Genomic DNA, 23,608 nt, shown 5'->3' on the forward strand with positions numbered 1-23,608 from the left:
TTTCAGATCATCATTTCCATTAGTTAGAAGGTAGAAATGTATCTAGATGCCTCAGAAAATGAAAATGAGAAAGAAACAAACAAAAACATTGAGATAAGAACTGTATGTGTGCGCACTTCACTGATCTTTCTCTCATAATGGCTCAAAAAGTGTGACTTCAGGTTCATGCCCCGGTCAAAAGGTCAGACCTTAACTTGACATTAATTTTTCAAGATCTACTTCCTTGCTAACAAACTACTGTATTAATGAAAGATTTAGTGCAGCAGTAATTCCCGTCTAAACAGACGTACCTCCTCAAGACTTCACAACTAATAATGCTGTTAACAATCACTTTCGCTTATACCACACACACACACGTCTGGCACCATTAGCGCAGCCTTCCATTCAGTTAAACCCCTGACATGTTTTCTTCTGCTCTGACACACGTCCAGATGCTTTTCAGATCCAGTTGCACTTAAAAATAATAACAGACCAAAAAAATAAAAAAATAAATAAAAAGTTATTTTCCCCTCAAATCACAATTAAGAGATGTGGAGGGGAAGGAGGGGGTGCATTAAACCTCAATTAATTCCTGAGCCGAGTAAATATGATGGATTCTTACAGCATGCAGCGAGAGGCGACAGGAGTGTAGAGCTAAAGTGCATGAGAAGAGAGAGACAAAAGGAATGAGGAAACATTGAGAACATAATAAAAAAAAACTTTTATCATTACAATAGGCCAACCAGAAGGACAGGACATAAAAATTAACCAGGCTATTCTGTACCAATGCTTAGAAACATAGTAAATAGTTAACATAATCAGATTTTTTTATTTTTTTTATGTGTGTGTGTGTATATATATTTATTTAATTTGTTTTAGGACTGTCAATCGATTAAAATTGATGATGTCCCAATTAATTAAATCGCATTTAATCGCATAAACAAATATTTGCTGAGAAAGCCCCTCATATAACAATAATTCAATATATGATGAAATAATTATACATAGTTTTACAAAAAATGATATATATATATATATATATATAACTTTTGATGCATTGCTAATTTCATCATCTTCATTTATTATACAGATTTGTATGCATGAATTGTGCATTTCCAGTTCTCAAAACAGTTAATAACAACAACAACAACAAAAAAACTTTATAGAAAATACACCATGCTCTTCTTCAAATTGACATTAAGACCTCAGTTTAAACTAGGCCTAGGCTATATATTAATGTCTCTCTATTTCAGTGTCGTTCATGTGTTTCAGTTCAGTTCAATTCTTTGCATTTGTTTTTTTTAAACTTCATACAAAATACGCCATGCTCTCCTTCAAATTGATATTAAGAACTCAGTTTAAACTATATGTATTTATGTCTATCAGTTTCAGAGTCTTTATAATGCATTTCAGTTCAATTTCAGTCACTTTAATTTATCCTTTGACTGCTTTACCTCTGTGAGATTGTTTTGTGGATCTTCAGTTTGGCTGCTTGTCGGCCTTTCGTTGTCGGAGACTTTTTTCTTTGGATTGTGATCTGCATCATCCGAACTTGTCTTTCGCTTCAGCCAGCGGTCCATATTTAAACCATATTTAGTTGCTGCCACGCTCTATCACTCGCACACCATAAAAAGCAAAATGGTTTTTAATGTTTCAATTGCATGATTAAAATGACATTATTTGGAAGTGGATAATTTCTTCACAAACAGCTCATTATGACTCAAAATGTTAGAATGCTGCACCTACACTCGATAGTGTGGATAAGATCAGCGCAACGCAGACCACTGCATTGACAGCATGAAACATGATCTGTTTGTAACAGCCAGGGCTCAGCGGAAGAGAATGCCGGTCCAGCGCTGATTGAGGTATTAAATTCGAAAATAAAATACAGTTTGACATCTTTTTTCTCGCATCTGTGAATTTATTTTTTAATCATTTGCTCTGAGATGAAGCAAATATATTTGTGCGGGAATTTCTCGCACTACAAAAGCTAACCTTGCGGGAATGGCTTAAATTATGCGCAATCCCCGCATTCCTGCACCGAAATTCAAGCCCTGTATATATATATAATAAAATATATTCAGATAATTAATATGCATTACATTCTTGTAGCAGAAGAGTTAATCATTGATAAGACAATACAAAAAGCGGCTTTAGAATACAATGTATTGTTTACTACCTTATTATTGAACTTAATCCAATCATTGTCATACGGTTCACAGCAATCCATTTCACAAGTGAATTTGTCAATCAGTTCGAGATTTATTATGAGGGCTTGTTTAAGGACCTGTCAATTTCAACAAGCATCAGACATATTTGAGTAGCGTCTTGGGTGCATTGCGTCATAAACATAAAATGTTTAGGTCACTGTGTCAGGTTAAATATAGTATAATTCTTAGAACACATCTTGAGATCCCTTAGTTAGGATTTGCGCTCCATCAAATGTTTTGAACGTAACGAATGTCTGTTTTGTACTGTCTGGTTGTTTTCTTCACTGTATAAACTGCACATTGCAACACAGCTGAAATTTCAATTACTGCCCTCTTGAGTAAACAGGTGGTACTACAAGCTTGCATTTCTCAGGAATCTTACTCATTACAATCTGGGGGCATTGCGATTAATTGCGTAAATGTTTTTAACGAGTTATTTTTTATAAAATTAATCGCACTGAAATAACACGTTAAATCGACAGCCCTAATATAAAGGGCTGTGATTCACTTAAAAATGTTAACTAATTAATCACAGAGTTTTCTGTGATTAATTGATATTTGTCATGGTACAGACATAAATGTATAGAGATCAGTGAGAGGCAGGAAAAGAGAGAAAGAATATGATTAAATGCTTCATAAATATAGGTATTCTATCATAGAATGTACATCAACCACCCAACACACAAATCATGAGTGAACAAGGAGGTTAATATTTCTCACAGGAGCACAAAGTAGAGAGTTGACTGTCTATCCATCTACCTATCTATTTGCATGAGTGCCACAAGCTTGTATTTGACACTCATTCCAAATGCAAATCAATTACAGTGGCCGCAAATCAGAGCATAAAACATATGCACATCTGCCCGGCAGACAGCAGGCTATTTGGTGCCATCAGGATAGTTTTAACCCCCTTATTCTGCCTGGATATTTATCTACCAGCATCCATGTTTTTATCAGCACTGATCAGGCTAATGTTCCTGCACTACCAGCAGCCATTTCATCTGCTTGCTGTGACACCACTGCTCTATGCAAGAGGCATTTCCCCACCTGCCGCAGCCGCTGCCCTGTCTGCAGATGCTTATGTTTTTAGCCGGCTCTTTATGCTGTGTGACAGGCCTGCCCAGAGGGCTGATGGGATTTCTACAAGCACTGCAACAACACAATTACTTTCTCTCCTGCTTTCTCTATGGTGACAACTCAACACGATTACCTCAGTCCTCCTGTAGAAAAGAAGCACGTCTGTCCTTAGAGAGAGAGACAGCACGGTAAACAGACAGAAAGAAAAGCCTGCATGTTATACACATGCATTATTCTGAGTAAAACGCATGCTGCACAAACACAGACAGTGACTGTGTCCAAATTCTTGGAGTTTCATGGTATCTATTGAATTCAATGTAGAACTTACTTCTTGACTGTAGATGAAGCACATTCTGTTAGTATTTAGGTGTGTAGTATAATACAAAGAATGATATCTGGGTATTGTTATCCTAGTGTGTCATGAATACTGAGTTTTCTGACATTTGACGAACTGCATTTTGCATACTGTGTAACAGGGAAGCATGCATACTTGGACACAGGGACTCAGGTATCAGCATCTGCCATGACAGTCCATTCCTGCCCAAGTTCCTCTCGATGACATACGGGAAAGGGTTTGTGCTAATATGATCCAATCTCTCTTTATTTGTGCAGAATCTGCTTGTGTCACTCAATAAATTGGAATCTGAGTTATGAAGATGTATTCCCAGCCCACCTCGAACAGACAGGAAAACTGACAAAGGGCTCCAGGGAGGAGCCAGAGAAACGAAAGAGACTAATAACTTTCCTACCGATCTGCTCACACACCTGCTTTTGTTTTAGAGCACTAGCTAAAGGAGAATGCAACAGCATGAGAGAGGACACCCTCAGAGATTAAATGACCTCTCTGTTTCCTAGAAGATCACTGTCTCCTCTCTCTAATTGGTTTTGAGAGATTTGTCATTTGGGTCACTTGTGTTTCTCAAGGACACAGCCCTCAGAGTTTAAAATAAAATTAAATAGAAACTTTTAATTTCACACACTATCAGGGCCAATGACATTTGTTTAGCGAATACAATATGCAACATCAGCACAGAACAGTGGCTTATTAAAGGTCATTCCACAGCATCTCTATTGGGTTAAGGTCTTGGCTCAGACTGGGCCACTCCCAAAAGTTGGACTTTCTTTTTGGCAGTAACCCTACCACCCTGACATTAGCCTGTAGGATATCTTGATAAACTTGGGAATTAATTTTTCCCTTCATGATGGCAAGTGGTCCAGGAAGCAGCAAACCAGTCCCAAACCATGATGCTCCCTCCACCGTACTTCACCGTTGGAATTATGCTTTCATGTTAGTATGCAGTGCCCTTTTTACATCATACGTAGTACTGCGTGTTCTTCACAAACAATTCAACATTAGTTTCATCAGTCTACAAAAAAAATTTCCAGTAGCATTATGGAGTGTCAAGGTGGTCTATGGCAAACTTCAGACAACAGCAATGTTTTTGTTGGAAAGCAGTGGCTTCCTTTGTGGTGTCCTGCCATGGACTGTTTAATGTTTTCCGTATAGTACACTCATGAACAGTGATTTTAACCAGTTCCAAGAGCATTCTGAAGTGTACGCTTTCCCAAGAAGTGGCTGTCCAGCCAAGATGACAGAGTAGCCACTGTACTAAATTGTTTCCATTTATAGGCAATTTGTCTATCTGTGGACAGATGAATATATAAGCTTTTTGAGATAACCTTGTAACCCTTTCCATCTTCACACAAAGCAACAATTGCTGATCGTAGGTCTGAGATCTCTTTTTTTGCAAGGCATGGTCCACGTCAGCAGATGCTTCTTGTGAATAGCAAACTCAAAATGTTTGAGTGCTTTTTATAAGTCAAAGTAGCTCTAACCCAAACCTCAATCTCATTCCATTAATTGGATACCAGGTTTGCCAATTCCTGATTCTAATTTGATTTTGTTGATGTCATTAGCATAGGGGTTCAAATACTTATAAACCTATACTGTGAATTTTTGAATGATGTATTCAATATGTACAAGAACAATAAAAAAAATGTGTGTTATTAGTTAAATAGATTGAGTTTGTTCATCATTGTAAATAAAATTTAAAAAATGATCAAACCAGATTTTAAGATAAATGCAGGTAATTCCAAAGGGTTCACATACTTTTTCTTGCCAATGTACATATCAATACCTATTCTAGGTCATTTTTAAATTGGAAAGTGGACTGTTTTTGGTGCAAAAGACCTTGACTATAATGGTGACAGTTTGTGATAGTTCATAGATCAGAGTTTGGACCAACAATCCTTAGGTTACCAGCTCAGATCTATAACACATATAATCACTCTTCAAAAACCCAGGCGAAAGCTCTATTTAAGCAGGAAAGCCTTCATGCATGCGGAGAGAGCCCATCGGCTAGCAGTAAAAGCTCAATAAAATACAACCAAATCATGAGCTTATACATCACTTCAGCATAAGAGTGAGAGCTGGAGAATGGGCACTTGAGAGCTTCTCGATCACACACACACACACACACTCACAGACTCTCATCTGACATGACAAGAATGAGACCCTCTCTCTTTCTCACACACACACTCTTATCCTCCATGGCACCTGATTTAGTGAATGACAGTATTTGTAGACAGCTGATTACAGTTGTCTGACTTAGGTTTCGTCTCTCAAATAAGGTCACTTGAACCAGAGGGATCCGTTCCAGTCAAGACGCTTTCCTGTGTGGAAAAGAGGTCTCGTCCAGCTTCCAATCAGAGTACTTTCTCCCTCTGCTTTTCTGCCTTCTGTTCATTTTCAAAGAGGAGTGATTAGAATGTGGCTGTAGCTATCAGCGATCCACAGCCGCTCTCACTTTCCTAATAGTGATTACCGGTACAGGGTTAGACGTCCACCAGTCTCTGATACCAGATCAGCAGCAACACACTCAGACACACATAGTAACTATTATTAATTGTAAACTTTAAAGTTATTGTAAAGCACACTTTGAAGTTCCAAACTGAAGTTAATGGGCATCTACAGAAATATTGGAGTGCAGCCATCAGTGTTTCCACTATGTGGAAGGATTTTTTGTAAGATACTCCAGCCACTTTATTTTAATTTTAGTTTTTTTATAGTATTTATAATTTTTTATAAAATCTTTTAGAAAATTTTGCTACCAATCTTATTCTTTATATAAACTGCATGGCCAAAAGTCTGAGGGAACCCCTTTCTTATTAACAGTTTGGCTACGACCCTTAATTCCAGTAAAGATAATTCTTAAAAAGGAATATTCTGGGTTCTATACAAATTAAGCCAGAGATTATTTAGCAGAGATGGGCCACTTCTTTTTATATGAACGGGAGAAATTGTATTGCCCAACAGACAACGGATGTAGAAAGGAAGTCCCACCTTCCACTGTCAATTAACTTAAGAATGTGCATGCGCATTAGCTATACAAGCCAGGAAATTGTTTTGAGCTATACAAGTCAGGAAATCTGAGGTGGAAAAGCACAATTTATGATACCAGTGTTGTCAGATTTTACTGCTGATTTGAAATATGTTCTTTGATCTAAATCTTGACAAACCGTTTTGGAGAATTCTGTCTTTCCCCATTCAAGAAGATAGGAGCTGTCCTTTCATGACTGGAATTAGCTTCCCAGGAGCATTACAATGATGGCCAACGGTGGACTGACATAACTTTGGTTAAGCTCGGTCGACAGCATTTGTGACAATGTTGATTACCACAACAACAACAAAAATGAAAGATGGAGGTTTCAGTGAGGCACTTATAAATTATTCGAGAGTTTATCAACAGAAATGTGAACCGCATCATTTTATACAAGCACTTACATTCATTCTTATGTTAAAACTTGTGTTATTTAAGCTGTAAAGTTGATCAAAACAAATTAGAGTTTTAGTGTTTACTGTGTTACGTCATCATGGCAACAAAGTTGTAATATTGGATATAACTTTACACAGAAAAGGTTAGTAAGCCATTATATCACACTAAAATCATGTTAACGTGCATATTGTTTAAAACATTTCGGCAATACTTTTTAAACAGTGCATATTTTAATATTTACTGATTGGCCCCTTTCACTTCCACTTTGTAAGTGCCTTAAACGAGGGATGAGTCAAAATACATTTTTGTTGTAATCAACATTGTGCCACAAAAGCTGTCGATTAAGCTTAATTTGATATTACCCAGACTACTCCTTTAATGTTACAGCATACACTCACTGAGCACTTCATAAGGAACACTATGGTTCTAATAAAGTTCCCAACATGGTCTTTTGCTGTTGTAGCCCATCTGCCTCAAGGTTCAACATGTTGTGCATTCTGAGATGCTGTTCTGCTCACTACAATTGTACAGCATGGTTATCGGAGTTACCGTAACCTTTCTTTCAGCTTGAACCAGTCTGGCCATTATCCGTTGACCTCTCTCATCAAAAAGACATTTCCGTCCACAGAACTACCACTCACTGGATGTTTTTTGTTTCTGGCACCATTCAGAGTAAACCCTAGAGTGTGTGAAAATCCCAGGAGATCAGCAGTTAAAGAAATACTCAAACCAACCCATCTGGCACCAACAATCATGCCACTGTCTAAATCACTAAGAGCACATTTTTCCCCATTCTAATGGTTGATGTGAACATTAATTGAAGCTCCTGGCCCATATCTGAATCATTTTATGCACTGCTGCCACATGATTGGCTGATTAGATTATCGCATTAATAAGTAGGAGTACAGGTGTTCCTAATAGGTGTCCCTAAGTGCTCAGTGAGTGTACATATTCTGTATTATACTTGTATAATAATTTCCCACCCTGAAACCTAAAAATTAGATATAGGTATTGCAGTAACTGAAGAGCCACCTTTAAAATAAAAGTGCATTTTTCTATTCTCAAACATGTGATTTTTACATTTTTGTTTTTGAGAATGAATAAAGGTACTTTTCTGTTTCAACATTATTTGTACTTCAGACCATTGTTTTGTTGGACAAGAAAAAAAACTAGCTTTATGCCATGTGCCCCACATTTGGTTTAATCATTAAATGTAAAATTTAGCATTTTTCACACAATGCATCTTTGAGAGCCTCATATCTTTGGCTTTGAACAATATACAGCCTTTAATATGAGGATACCAAAAGATATTAGGATAAGTTATGGGTACTCCAACTTAGGAAAAAACAACACACACAAAACAATTATTTCCCATTTATTTGACACACACCACAAGCATATAATACAACAAAGGGATGCTGAAGTCCAATGATTTTAGTAAAAGACCCACTTATCTCTATGAAAAATAAAATAACACTGTCACCTTTCTGAGGTTATTTTTTTCATATATCAAATCATATATATATAGTCTTTACACTTAAAAACCTACCTCAGCAATATTGACTTTATTATGCATTCTAAAGAGAAACATAGGCTTTGGCAAAATCCAGAAGGATTTCTTAAAGCCATTCAGAAATACACTTTTCATGATTATAAATGTCTAGCCTCAAGCTGAATTTAGGTTATTTGAGCATGGGAATTGTAACAGTTTAACAAAAATGACCTCCACTGTAATATTGCTGCTTTCTCAGGTTTTTCTTCCCTCCCTCCATCTCTCTCTCTCTCTCTCTCTTTCTCTCTCTCTCTCTCTGCACACACTTCCCGTTGAGTCATCATAAACCACAGCTGGAGAAAAGACAGATACAGAGAGAGAGAAAGAGAGAGAGAAAGATACAGAGAGAGAGTATGTTTTGCTGGGAATGTGTAAAGCAAGTTGGCACAGTTGCTTCTCTCCCCTCTTGATGATAAGGCTCACAGATGACTGGGCACCAAGCTGGCACTGCCATCCTGCGGCTTTGCCCTGCAGAGCACCTTCACGGCTTCTGGGTTCAGATCAGCTTTCTCCTGCACTGCAACCCCACTAGACTCCTGTAGCCTCATCACAGCAGGCTTTTAACAGGGGCCAATGAGCAAAGACACCAACCCACCAAATCTGCCAGATCAGATCATGAGAACTTGCAGACTGAATCACATGGCAAAGATTCTAAACAAGCAGCAGAACAGTCTGTGTTTGGAGAAAATACCACAAATACGAGCACAGTCAACTCAATGTGAAATCTAAACTGTCTTAATAAATGTCTCTGGTTTTATTTTGCACAATTTAAAAATATATGTTTTAATAATGGTTTATCAAAATGTAATGGATCTCTGGAACTATTGGTTATTGCCAAAAATCCACACCGATTATTTCCCCCACTGTGTACAGTGCTGGAACGGCTGGGAAGGGCACGCTGTCATTATACAGTATGTTGTCATATCATTATAAAGTAATTAATTTCTACATTATCTAGTGTACTAGTTAACAATAAAGTTTTTCTTAATAAGCAATACATTTATATTGAAATAATATGTAGTTAGAGGTTTGAGTTTCTTTACATATTAAAGAGTACATTTACATTTATGTATTTGGCAGACGCTTTTATCCAAAGCAACTTACAGTGCTCCTTATTACAGGGACAATCCCCCTGGAGCAACCTAGAGTTAAGTGCCTTGCTCAAGGAAACAATGGTGGTGGCTGTGGGGATCGAACCGACAACCTTCTGCTTACCAGCTCAGTGCTTTAGCCCACTACGCCACCACCACTCCCGTACACCCAATTAGTTCAACATAATAACGTAAAGATATTCTAAACTGATTATGCAAAAAATCAACACTGGTATTGGAATCGGTATTGGCCGATACTGAGATTTCCAGTATCGGAAGAGAAAAATTGGTATTGGTGCATCCCTATTTTAAATGTTTTTTCATTCAGTATCAATTTTAAAAACTACCGGCCAATTAATCGGTTATCGGCTTGTCTTCCCAACTTAGTTATTGATATCTGCAAAATCCTATTTCGGTCGACTTCTACTAACAAACACACATAACTCACTAGCAACCTCATAGCAACACATAAATAACAACTCAGAAATTCATGAAACACAAGCAGAACTAATTTTTTGTATAAATCCTTTGTAAAGCCATTCTGACGTAAATTCTCGGATTCATGTTTTCGGATTTTTTAAATGTTAGTTGGTACAAACAAAATTTACACCTGCTCTTGACCATGTGTCAAGAAAAAAATGCCATCTGACATGACTGGTTTGTTTTATTTGATATGAGCTCTATAATTTAGGTTTAATAATTTAGTATAGGCATCAGAAAATTGCGTTCAGTTGATAATGTATGATCAGTGCTACTGTTGTTGAATCCATAAATAAACATGTCGCAGGAAGGTGCACATACAATACAATGGGGAAAAAATTGAAAAAGCCTATTCTCTCATTAACCAAAGGTTAATGGTGGTGGCCATCCTCTACCGGCATGTTATGAAAATGTTTTACACCTATGTCAAACCATATTTATTGATATCTTGATCTGTTTGATTCACAAACAGTGTCATATGACAGCATAAACATGCAATGACAGCAAGCCACTTTCTTTGAGACACTATTGGGCTTGCTAAATTAAAAACATTTCGATGTGAGTGCACTTCATTCATAAAAACGATGAATGAAGTGTTCTGCAGAGATGTAAAAAGCATTTACTAGCGATCAGGTGACTTCCTTATATGGCTTTTCATGGGTGTGGATTATGATAATTGTGAATGAACGTGCACACACCACCTCTTAACAAATTTTTGTAATTCACTAACATACACATGTTTTTACTAACAATTCTGGGGAGTACGAAGCATTTGTAAATTTGACTTGCAAATTACTCTGAATATATATTCATGAAAGTTTCATGAATGAGGCCCATTGTGTGTTTGAGTAAAAATTTAGTATTTCTTTGCTTTCTCGATCTAAAAAGAAGCTGCTCATCTAAGCACAAAACACAGCATCTGGTCAGCCTCTGGGGAGTCAGGACCACTGAATTATTACAACACACACACGCACACAGTTTCTCTGACTAACCAAATCTCTTCATCATTATCTTTTTCACTGACTCATTCGCTTCTCGTCCTCATCTCTCCTCCATTTATGTCTCTTCATTCTCTATCTTTCGTAATTGCTCCCAGATCTCATATTTTCTCAGCCATGCTCTGCTGCTATGCTTTTAAAGGTTTAGACACATCACTTAAACCCTGTCCTGTCTCACACCTCAACAGAGCCACAGGACCTCTTCATTTCCCTTTCTTTATTCTCTTCTCTGTAACCTGTAGGTCCAATTGGTGATAAAACACACGGTTCATGCCAAATGACGCCCCAGGGCTCATAAAATTGTAGGTCAGTACAGATGAAAACGGTTGTGTGCACAGTATGTTCTTTTTAGAAGGAAGGAATTATGATGTTTTAACTCTGTAAAGGAAAATAAGCCTTTTAAAACACTCAGCAGTGAAGCAGCACTTTAGCGGACAAGTGAAACGGGTAAAAGTAGCCATCACTGAAATGCCATCATTAAGAACACTTGACTTATGTAGCCAGAGTAAATCAGGTTTACAGTAGAAATTGCTCCGCTTCCATTTTGATACTTCAATTGTTTTTACAACAGCTGAAAACTCCATGTCGAATTTCTGAGATGATGGCAGTTAGGAGATTGTCCGGTCTTACTTTCTCTCTTTAATTGCATGTCTGCCACTGAAACTGACAGGTATAGTGGAGAGTATGGCTCTCAAATAAAAATTTTAATATTCGTTGTATTTAAGAAAAATACGCACATTCGAATGCTACAACTGCGCATTCAAATTTTGGATGTGTGCCAAGTCCTGGTGATGACTTCAGACCGATTGCATTCTTGTGCTTAAAAAGGCTAGATGAAGCACAACAAAATACAGTTTAACAGAAACCAGGTTTCTCGAGACGCATTTTAAAGTTTTTTAACTTGACACAGCATCTAAAAAAGTGCTCCAGCACAAGACACTGAATAAACAAAAACAAAAGCAAAACACAGAAGTTCGTCAAGTGCATACACACAGAAACACTAATTGTAAACTGCTATAAATCGCAGTTAGTAAGAAGTCTGAGGTAATATATACTGTGACACCAGTGTAAGTGTAACACCATGTTAACACCTATTGAAGTGTTTCCCCCCTTGTTTTACTTTTGACTTAAAATTTGAAAATATGATCCGACTAAAACTTTTATTTTTATTTTATGCACTTTAGTTTAAAATGGAAGGTTTTTTTTAACAGCCAGAAATGTTCTTTGCAATAACATAGCACGGTGTTGTATGGTTATATGTATTCAATGTGCTATCTTGTGGACTAAGGAAATAACGTCATTTAAAAAAAAATCAGCTGACTTTAAAATTTGAATTTAAATTGAATTTTGAAAATTAAGGAAAAAATTACAATTCAGTTTCTCTGCCCAATTGACAGCCCTAGTGGAGAACAGGAAATTATGTGGACGTCCTGCAATTTAATCACTGTCAGTGGCTGGGTTTCCATCCACGTATTGTTATGCACATTTTGGGATATCGCATAAAAACGTAAACGCTTGCTTGAGGTGGATACATTTTTCATTTGATAAGAACAAATGTGCATAATCTATGATGGAAAAAGATTTACAGAATAAACTACAATTTAATTTATAAGGAAAACAAGATGTGCATCAAATAATTTATGTGACTGAATAACTAAATTCACAACTGGAATAACCAGTGGATCAATCAATCATCACATCTGAAATGTTGCTCTGGTCATTCTGAAATAATGATGTCTAAAAAACCTAAATCCTGCATAGAGTTAATTGACACTTTAGACAAATATATTGTAGATCAACATGGTAAAGTCATAAGGGAGGAACGCACACACACAGTGCTCCCAGAACGGAGTGATGTGCTGTCGCTCCCAGACATGAGACAAGTTCTTCTAAAGTGTATTGTCTGCGTGCACTAAACTGCAATTATTTTCGTATTATTTAAGAGTAACAGTGCCTTCAATTTCCGGAAGTAATGATTTTTGTATTTTTTTGTCATATGAGGTGTAAACGCGGCTTTATTCACAATTGTTTTTTTTTTGTTTTTTTGCAATTTAATTGCTTTTCGCATAAATTACATTTATAACTTGGATGGAAACATAGCTAGTGTAAACACACCTTTACATTCACACAGAAAAGACCAGAAAAATCAAATGTGGAAGTTAATTCCAGTCAGCAGCCAACAGAGGCTTTGAAAGGGACAGTAAACACAAAAACAATCACACAGACAGATACGTGTAAAGGTTTGCCAAGAAGTGGAATGACTTTGATTTTACTTGTAATGATGATAAAAGTTGCCTGACCTAATTGTTGCATCTGAGACATGAGGACTAAAATGAAAAGTGAAAGAATGTTTTAAAAAGTGCGATAAGGCCCGGTTCAACTAGATTTGAGCCATGCTCTCAAAATGTCTCTGGCCACACGCAACTACTCTGCTACTATAGTGTCCATTACAATGTTAAAAACTGCAGCAGGTATGTGAGGACCAAACTGATAGCTCAAGGTTGAATAATTGAGGGGTTTTAGCTTTCGAAATATGTGCCTGCACTTACAAGAGAACTGTATGACTTAAAAACCTATGACATTTTTTTCTTTGCTGCATTAACACCAATCACTGGATTCTTCGTAGCCTGCAAATCGGACTAAAATAGGCACAGCTTATTCGCCACACATAGCGTGCTGATTGCCAGACTCCAGCACAGCAGGAAAACTTTCAGAAACATTTTCCAAGCCAGAGTTTTAGAGTTCTGAAGAAAGAGGTCTCACTTTTTTTTATCTCTGAGAGAGATGGAAAACATCTCTTCAGATTAGCTGTCAAGTTATGTGAAGTATGCACAGATCTTCTCAAGACAGATGTTTTATTTTACATTCATACATTCACTCCAGTTTGTTATAGACACTGAGCTCATTTAACTTTTAGGTAATTTAGACAAAGATATATTTATTAAGCGGAGGGACTTAATTGATTAAAAAGATACATTTTGTGATTAAATTTGGTGATTAAAGAAGGGTGATCTTTGGCCAAATGGTTTTAAGTTCAAACCTTGCAAGGGACAGAATGAATTATCACCACTGCGCCCTTGAGCACGATGCTTAACCCCAGGAACTACATAAGGAATGTCCTTTTAAAAATACAGTAGGTCACTTAGGATAAAATTGTCAGCTAAATTAGGGGTTTTCAAACTTTCTGATGCCAAAACCCCCAGATATGATAATCCCCTTGCATGGGACCCCCTTCCTGATAATAAGGGCAGCTTTATATTGTCATGTATAAAGACCCATTTAGACTGGGCGAGACAATAGTAAGTGTGATATCAAAGACAACACAGTGTTTGTAAAAATATTTTATTTAAAAAATCTAAAAGATCTTTTTTCCACCCACTATAAAGGTCTTTAAAAAGAAGAATGAAACTGTAATCATGTCAAATTTTGCGGCACCCTGGACCCCAACGTACTCTCAATGAACAGAAGAACATGCATGTTTACAGGCAACAGAGACCATATATTCTTCCGCCTTCACACAGTCTTGGCCTCCCAGTAACTAAAACACACACAAAATCACACCCAACCCTGGCTGTGTTTAGGAATGTTTAGAGTAGACATACACACAGACAATATCCACACTTGTGGAGGTAAACAACCATTAGCAAAAAGTCTGTTTCCTGCCAGGCTTATCTGGACTTACTAGAGCCAGACATAAACAAACTCCAAATACTCACCGACAAGAAATCATGATGTTTGATATAGCTATTAAGACAAACAGAATACAGTAAACATCTCTGAGGCCAAACTTCCCTGAATTTCTTACAGTACTGGGTGCCAATCTCAAAATCAACATATTGATCAATGTTGAAGGTGGTTTGGCAGACAAGGAAATGTGATTTATTTATTCATGTTTCAAGGCCTTTTCATGAAGAGTTTGTATATATAATTTTCCTGAGAAAACCAGGAAGAGTTTTAAACCGTAAAATCAAAGTCTAAAATAAATAAGAGGAGAGACAAAAGAAGAGGGGATCACTTCCTCTGGGTCTTCCTCTCTCTCACTTTCTCTCCTTCGCTGTGCACATCAGAGCAGTTCAGGCCTTCAATAAAACAGGATCCTGAGTTTATTTACATAAACTTCAATACGCTCCTTTGTTTAGGAGGAAACAGAAAGCAGACATCAAAGTTCGTAAGATCTACCCAGCGCCTCCACGCTGCAGCCACCGCAGGCCTAGAGTAAACCTAAAAAAAAACGTTTTCTTTTTAATAAAACACCCAGCAAACTCTTTTTTTTTTCTTTGTCATTCTCGGCTGAGGACAGGAACATTAACAGAGTACACTGTGATAATGTTTCATCTGTGTTGGCTGACAGTTTGTCAGTACTCAGAGGGTTTCTAGACCCCAACACTGACAGAGAGAGCAGAACATATCGTCTTTAGATTTCCACTTGTTTTCTGACACCGACCGAATAATGAAGGGAGAGGGGACGTCCATCGTAAAATTACACAAAATTGTGTTATAAACATCTTCATCTGGAATCACAGTACACAGGGAGGCTCAGGCAAACAGTTTTGACGTGATCAAAGATACAGTAACTTTTAGTCTATCAGGTCAAAGTTCCATATTTACTTTCTTAATAAATGTGATCAAGGCTAGAGCAAAGCTTCAGCTTAAACTACATTGTAACTACAGCTTCAGACCTGTAAGTGCCTTCACAGTGGAAGTGTTTTTACAGATAACGTGTTGTTGTGTTGTCACAGCAGCAGCTCTATACAGAAAAATAAAGTGATTTTTACGTACCTACGTTGAGTATTTTTTTTATTAATGATTCTAAATTATAAAATGTTTATCGGTGGTACAAGATTAATAAGTGTTACAAAATGAATCATCATAAAATCTTATTTACATGATGTTGATGTTACCTACTGGTAATGCAGTCTTCAAGAATTATTTCATTTAGTGGTAGTGAACACAATAAGATCTGATCCTTAGAAACATCATAATTCAGTGGAGAAACTAGTTTTGCACCTGAAGGGGAGGGTGACAAGCCTTTGAATGTTTGTACAACACAGGACACGATCACTCAGTTTGGATCAATCCTTTATAGTCAAAAATATGTGTAAACAACAATTTAATAGTGATATGTCTTTGTTCAAACATCAGCCAAAACTGTAGAATACTTTATCCATAAGAATAAGGAAGCCCTTCAAAAGATGTGACTCACCATCACCTACAGCCACCTACAGCCAAAGCAACTACATCCTATGCTTTTTCCTTTATTAATTAATCCTTATAATATGCAAGTTGATGGTCATGAACACTTCGTTTCTCCACAATCAATCTTGTGTCATCCATTTATAAATAAAAGATTGAGGTAAGTTCTGAATTTACCAACCACACGTGGCGTTGTTAACATTTGGCAGCACACTCAGCTGTGATATGGGCATTGCTGTTAACCCTTTAGACCTGCTCTCTGTATAGTAGTATACTGTATAAAAGACTGTTTTAATTTGTTTGTTTAAGCATATAACTTCAAGTAAACTGTAGACTATACAAATATGTTTACATTTTTCATTTGTACATTTTTCAAATTACATTCATATTTTCCATCAACAGTGCACTGTCAATTTATTGAGAGTGATCCACACTGCAAAAAAAGACTCAAAGCAGATGCTGTTTCACGTTATCTTTAAACAGGAACTAAACACATTCGGCTGCACCTGAAAGAAGGGAGAGGAGATAGAAAAAGCAGGACACAGCAAGAAAGAAAATTGAGATCAAGGCCTTGTGTCCCCGCTCACGCATGTCGTTTCTCTCTAAAGACCTCCAGCGTGCAGGCAGCAGAGCGGACGCCAGCTAAGTGAGCTGCATCCATGCTGCCTGCAGCCTGCTGTTCTTGGGCTTTGCTCTCGGAGGGATTTCAGCTGACAGCTGTTATTAATAAACGAGAGCTGGAGGTCAGTTAATTTCTCCGCCCCCTCTCCACCTGACTCCGGCACAGCTACACGTCCAGCATTTCACCAGCTGCTCTCCGCACCTCTGCAGGAGCTATGGACTCAGAAACGGTCTTTAATCAACAGCTACACTGACTGGGCATGTGGTAAATACAACCTACATGACCAGGAGAAAGTCCAAGAAGACATTTATGTCCTTTGTCTTTGCTAAGAGCAAAAAAAAAAAAACATAAGAAAGACTGATAACACTATAATACCTTTTACTGTTGCACTTCACCTGCCAGTATATTAAGTGCATTAAGGGAATAATTGATAATGCTATATATAGCATTCATAATGGCTTATAATCAAGTTGTATGTTCTCAGTTGTATGAATTACAATAATTGGCTATATATATAGCTATGTTTAAAATGTATAGGCTAATGCATTAAAAGACATGATTAAAATCTAATCTATCTATAAATAAGTTATAATGCATAATAAATGTATAAAAGGTGAAACCATGAAAGGAAAAGTATTATAATGCATTCGAATTGTGGTTAAAATTACTTAAAAAAAAATGTAATGCATTACAATGTGTTATAAAAGGCATTATGAATACCTAAATAATACATCATATATTCAGACTTCCCCGCGACCCTGTACACAGGATAAGCGGTTGACGATGGATGGATGGATGGATGGATGGATATTCAGACTTTAAGTAATCACACTTTGGTTAAATCAACTTTTTCATGTACATTTAAATAGTAAGAAATCATACACTCATAAACTATGATTCACTCATATTTAAATGTAAATGAACAACAAATCTGTGAAGCATGATGTAATCTTAATGACTTATTGATGAAAATGTTTATTACATATTAACGTAATGAATTGCTTTAGGTCCATAGAGCAAGAGTGACTGGCAGCTCCTGCGGTGTCCAAATGAACTAGAGCACAGTTCCCCTGCTGTGGGCACCCATTTACACTTCCTGTTTAAATGCCACCGATAAACATCAGCAGCACGGGCGAGTGTCAGGACTGTTGGCTAACATTTTCAACTCATATTCCTTACAGTCAGAGTGTTCTGAGATCACTGTGTTGATGTTTTAAATGTTCATCCTTACTAAGCACATTACAGCACCCGTTGTGAAACAACTGTGACTAATCTTTTGCAGGGGATCTTCAATTCAGAAAAAAAAAATGTATTCTGTGCTTTAACCTGTAAACGGACTCCAAAAATCCAATTCATCATTCATTTAAAAATATGTATTCAGGACAGAGCATCAAATTCTACTCTGTTGATGAAAGGTCAAGTCGATCTGTAAACACACAATGTGATGTGTCTGAGGGGCTTGCAGAGCTTAAATCTGCAGCTAACACACTCTGGTATCTGTCTGAAGATGATCCAGCTAACCAGCCACACGCACATACACAGACGTTTTTCCCAAAAACAGGGCAATTTAGCTCTGAATTAGACTCACATAAAAATTTTTTATTTAGCATTAACCTTCTCTCTCTCTCTTCTCACCTAAAGAATGCCCTGTGTTTGTTAAAAATAACAAAAACACAAACCGCAGGGAAAGTCGTCATTGCCCTGACCTAACCTGCCCAGTGCCACAATTAATCACACTTCCAACTTTATAAAACAGAGCAGTTCTCCTGAGCTGACTGTGTTCTGCATGCAGGGTGACACTGAGGATCTCCATCAGCAGCAGCAGTTTGGAAATCCACCTGCCTTTGCTGTCACAGGACTAAACCCAAAAAACAGTCAAGCCCCTGAACTGTCAATCAAAGCACTCTCTGCCTATAGGTGGAGGCATTGTGGTGACACAGCGCATGAGTGATGATGTCATCAGGGGAAACATCATCAGGACAAGAGTGAAGAGATTTACTTAACACATTTACTGAGTCATACACATAATTGACAAGTCATTAGCAATGAGTACCGATATAACAGATGGGAAATAAACAAAAACTGTTGCGCTCAGGGCTGTATCTATAGGAAGATAAACTTTCTCTGCACACTCATTCTCCACACATAGACCAAAATATCACCCTCTTTAAAAGGCATTCTAGCTGTAAAAATTGTCATTCTGAATTTTAAATAGAGCTAGACATAAGCTTTGTTCCAAATCCAACTGAGCTGCTTTCCCTTATCAGAGGTGTGCTCCTGATGTGACGGTGGTTCCAAAGGCAACAAATAGAAGGTGTTTTGGCCAAATTCTGTGGGTGCTTTGCATGTACCTTCCGGGATGGCGAGTTGAGAAACTAAAAAGAGAGTCTGAATAATAAAAAGTACTGATAAAAGATCTAATTAAAATTGACTATTTTCCCTAATATTTGTGTTATTTAGTGTGTTGAGTAATTAGAGTCTCACAAAATTAGCTTAACAACATGCTAACATCAAACTTTATCATGAGTTTTTGCACGTATTTCTGTCTATAAAGAGCATTGTATAGTCACTTATAAAGGTGCCATTTCAGTATGGATGCTGCCTTATGGGCCAGATTAAATGCATTCTTGGGCAAAAAAAAAGAAAAACTAGAAGCACCACAAACAAACAGAAAAGAATGCGGGTGTCTCGAGACATGTTTTATATATATATATATATATATATATATATATATATATATATATATATATATATATATATTATATATATTCAATTTTTTATTAGATTTTGTTTTTAATCCACAATTTTCTCCCAATTTGGAATGCCCAACTCCCAATACTTTGTAGGTCCTCATGGAGGCTCATGCTACTCTCCGCATTCCACACAAAATTTACCACATGCCCCATTGAGAGCGAGAACCACAAATCGTGACCAAGAGAAGGTTACCCCATGTGACTCTACCCTCCCTTGCAACCGGGTAAATTGAGTTGCTTAGGAGACCTGGCTGGAGTCACTCATCACACCCTGGATTCAAACTAGCGACTCCAGGGGTGGTAGTCAGAGTCAATACTCGCTGAGCTACTCTGGAAAAAACAGTACTGTGCGACAAAGACATCCATTTTACACGTCACTATAAAAAATGTCAACGGTATGTTTAACGGTAAAAGACTGTAAAAATGCTAAAGTAAAAAAGTTAATTGGTAATGTGGAGTTACCTTAAAATATACGGTAAAAAATTATAATACATTTAACTAGACAATACAAGTAATTTTGTGGTAAAATTATGTAAAAGTATAATTTTACAGTATAATTAACCATTAAAATTTACAGTTGATTAGAAAATTATGTCACACCTTTATGCAAATTAGCTTCTGATATGCTAATTGACAAATTGGAGTCAATTGGAGGTTTATCCGTGGATGATACCTTCAAACTAAGTGCCTCTTTGCTTGACATCATGGGAAGATAAAAAGAGATAAGCCAAGAAATCAGAAAGAAAATTGTGGACCTCCACAAGTCTGGTTCATCCTTGGGAGCAATTTACAAATGCCTAAAGGCACCACATTTATCTGTACAAACAATAGTACGCATGCATAAACACCATGGGACCACGCAGCCATCATACTGCTCATGAAGGAGACACATTCTGTCTCCTAGAGATGAACTTAGTTTGGTTCAAAAAGTGCAAATCAATCCCAGAACAACAGCAAAGGACCTTGTGAAGATGCTAGAGGAAACAGGTAGACAAGTATCTATATCCACAGTAAAACGAGTCCTAGATTTACATAACCTGAAAGGCTGCTCAGCAAAGAAGTTGCCATAGCTCCAAATCTGCCATAAAAAAAGACTACAGTTTGCAAGTGCACATGGGGACAAATAATTTTTAAGAAATGTCCTCTGGTTTGATGAACAAAAATTTTACTGATTGGCCATGACAATAATTATGTTTTGAGGAAAAAGGGTGAGGATTGCAAACCGAAGAACACCATCCCAACCGTGAAGCATGGGGGTGGCAGCATCATGCTGTAATGGCACAGGGACTGGTGCACTTCACAAAATAGATGGCATCATGAGGACGGAAAATGATGTGGATATATTGAAGCAAGACATCTAAAGCCAAGTCACAAATGGGTCTTTCAAATGGACAATGACATCAAGTTGTGGCAAATGGCTTAAGGTCAACAAAGTCAAGGTATTGGAGTGGCCATCACAAAGCCCTGACCTCGATGCCATAGAAAATTTGTGGGGAGAACTGCAAAATCGTGTGCAAAAAAGGAGGCCTACCTGACTCGGTTACACCAGTTCTGTCTGGAGAAATGGGCCAAAACTCAAAGTTAAAAAATTTAAAAGGCAATGCTACAAAATACTAACAAAGTGTATGTAAACTTCTGATCCACTACACTGTCAAAAAAAAATCCAAATTTTACAGAAAATAACAATTTTACAGTAGTTTTACATTTTTTTTAATTTACATACAAAACTCTGTAAATTACAGACATTATCTGTAAATTAACAACCCAACTGGAATTTTACGGTTCATGACAATAATGACAAATTACATGTATTTCTCTTTTTTTGTATGGATAAATTACTTACTGTATTATTTAAATTAAATTATTTAAATCATTTTACTGTATTTTTTCGTTTTCTAAAATTACTGACAAATTTATGTAAAATGGCAATAATTATCTGTAATTAAATATGTAGCTCATTATATAAAGATTTATGTCTATACCAACAATTTAACCTATTTCTTTGTAATTATAAGGTAAATCTTATTAGATTTATATTTATGCACTGTATAAAAAAAAAAACGTAAAAGAAACAGCCAAATGACTGGCAGCAGTGGCAGCCAAACAAAAACCATATCCTTAAAATATCCTTATTCAAATAAAGTGCAAAAACAATACATTTACAGAAGTTTCATTAAAGGTTTTGCATAGAAACACCATTATTTTACAGGTATTTCCTGATTAGGATGCACAGGTATCTGCGAGGGTTAGGTGATATAAAATATATTTTGCCTTCTATGAAATCAATGGAAGTCTATGAGATGTCCTCACTATTACAGTGAAACAAGTGTGTGTTTGTGCGTTTGTGTGTGCGCACGTGCGTGTAAGCATATACTGTATGTATTAATAACTTTACCATACATTATTACATTCATGTCCTTCAAAGAAAACCCCGTTTGAGAAATTAATTAAATACAACAGCCTACAAATAAATGTAATTACACAAATGTATTTTATTTCTTTTAAAACAAGTCGTCTTTCCCTTGATATGTTAGCAAGCTGAAACAATTGCTATTGGCCATCTCATCGTGTTGCTTTGAGAATGATTGGTTAATCCGACTGTCATTCAGGAAACTAGCCAATGAGAATTGTTTGCGCCTCTCACCAGTCTTGTTTGAAAATACATCGTTTGTGTATGTGTGCTACTCGCCCCGGTCCACTGGATTATTTTACATCTTCCTGCTAAATTCTTATTTTGAGCGAATTTGAGTTGTTGGATGTCAATTGAGAACAAAACAAAAATAATATGGTCACAGAGTAAGACGGAGCGGTTTGATCATGTAAGTTAAGTGAACTAATAACAAAAACAAAAAAATGTGGCGATATCATGTAAGAAAACATTTTCCCTGTGATTTTCTGTAATGACCTAACGTAACATTGTGTTTTGTTTTCATACCCTTAATTAATGTAGCCCAGGCTAAAAATGTGACAAACCGACGAGACGTGTGAAAGTTGTAAAAACTGTCGGAGTGTAATTTTCCAATTAAGAGTTTCACCAATGGGTAACGGACATATCGAAACCTGCAGAAGGTAAATACCACTTTATGTGTATATTTACTTCTTCATCAAGATGTCGTGTGTTAAAGTGAGTTGCTAATTGAGATATTAGTACATATTTCAATGTAGCCAGTGTTGCTAGTATGTGTTAATATTGTCAGCTACTTTAAAGTTTAAACAAACTTGTACTGTACTTCACACAGCAAATTATCACAGCAGTGCATCACCTGTGAGATCATGAGAAGGCCAAAGAATGTGACAAGACATCACTGAATGGTGGGGTAAAGAAATAAACCCAGGGACAGGTATGCAAACAGAGGCAAGAGATTGGATTTGTTCTTACTAATTTGTTTCATGAAACCAAGTTCCAATTAATTTTCATTTATATATAACCATCTCATACAAAAGTAGTCCAAAGTGCTTTACATAAAACCAAAGTAAAACAGCAAAAATGTAATTATTAACAGAAACATGCATGCATACGAAAGTATTCACACCCCTTCATTTTTTCCACATTTATTATATTGCAGCCTTATGCTAAATATTTTTACATTATAATTTTTTTTCAAATCAGTCTATACTTCATACCGCATAATGACTAAGAAAAAAAACTGATTTGTAGCAACTTTATTAAAAAGAAAAAACTGAAATATCACACGAGATAAGTATTCAGGCCCTCTGCTACAACACTTGAAATTTAGCTCGGGTGCATCCCATTTCCCTGAATCATCTTTAATATGTTTCTACACTTTGATTGGAGTACACCTGTGGCAAATTTAATTAACGGGACATTATTTGAAAAGACACACACCTGTCTATATAAGGTCTAACAGCTGAAAAT

At 36.7% G+C, this 23,608-nt stretch overlaps 1 protein-coding gene across 4 annotated transcripts in view; it reads right to left on the bottom strand.

The window, feature by feature from the left end:
* msi2a (musashi RNA-binding protein 2a) overlaps positions 1–23,608 on the bottom strand; it is a 237,436-nt gene that overhangs the window by 157,734 nt on the left and 56,094 nt on the right. The window lies entirely within an intron of this gene.

The sequence above is a fragment of the Xyrauchen texanus genome, chromosome 44 (genome assembly GCF_025860055.1).
Source record: "Xyrauchen texanus isolate HMW12.3.18 chromosome 44, RBS_HiC_50CHRs, whole genome shotgun sequence".
NCBI classification, from domain to species: Eukaryota; Metazoa; Chordata; class Actinopteri; order Cypriniformes; family Catostomidae; genus Xyrauchen; species Xyrauchen texanus.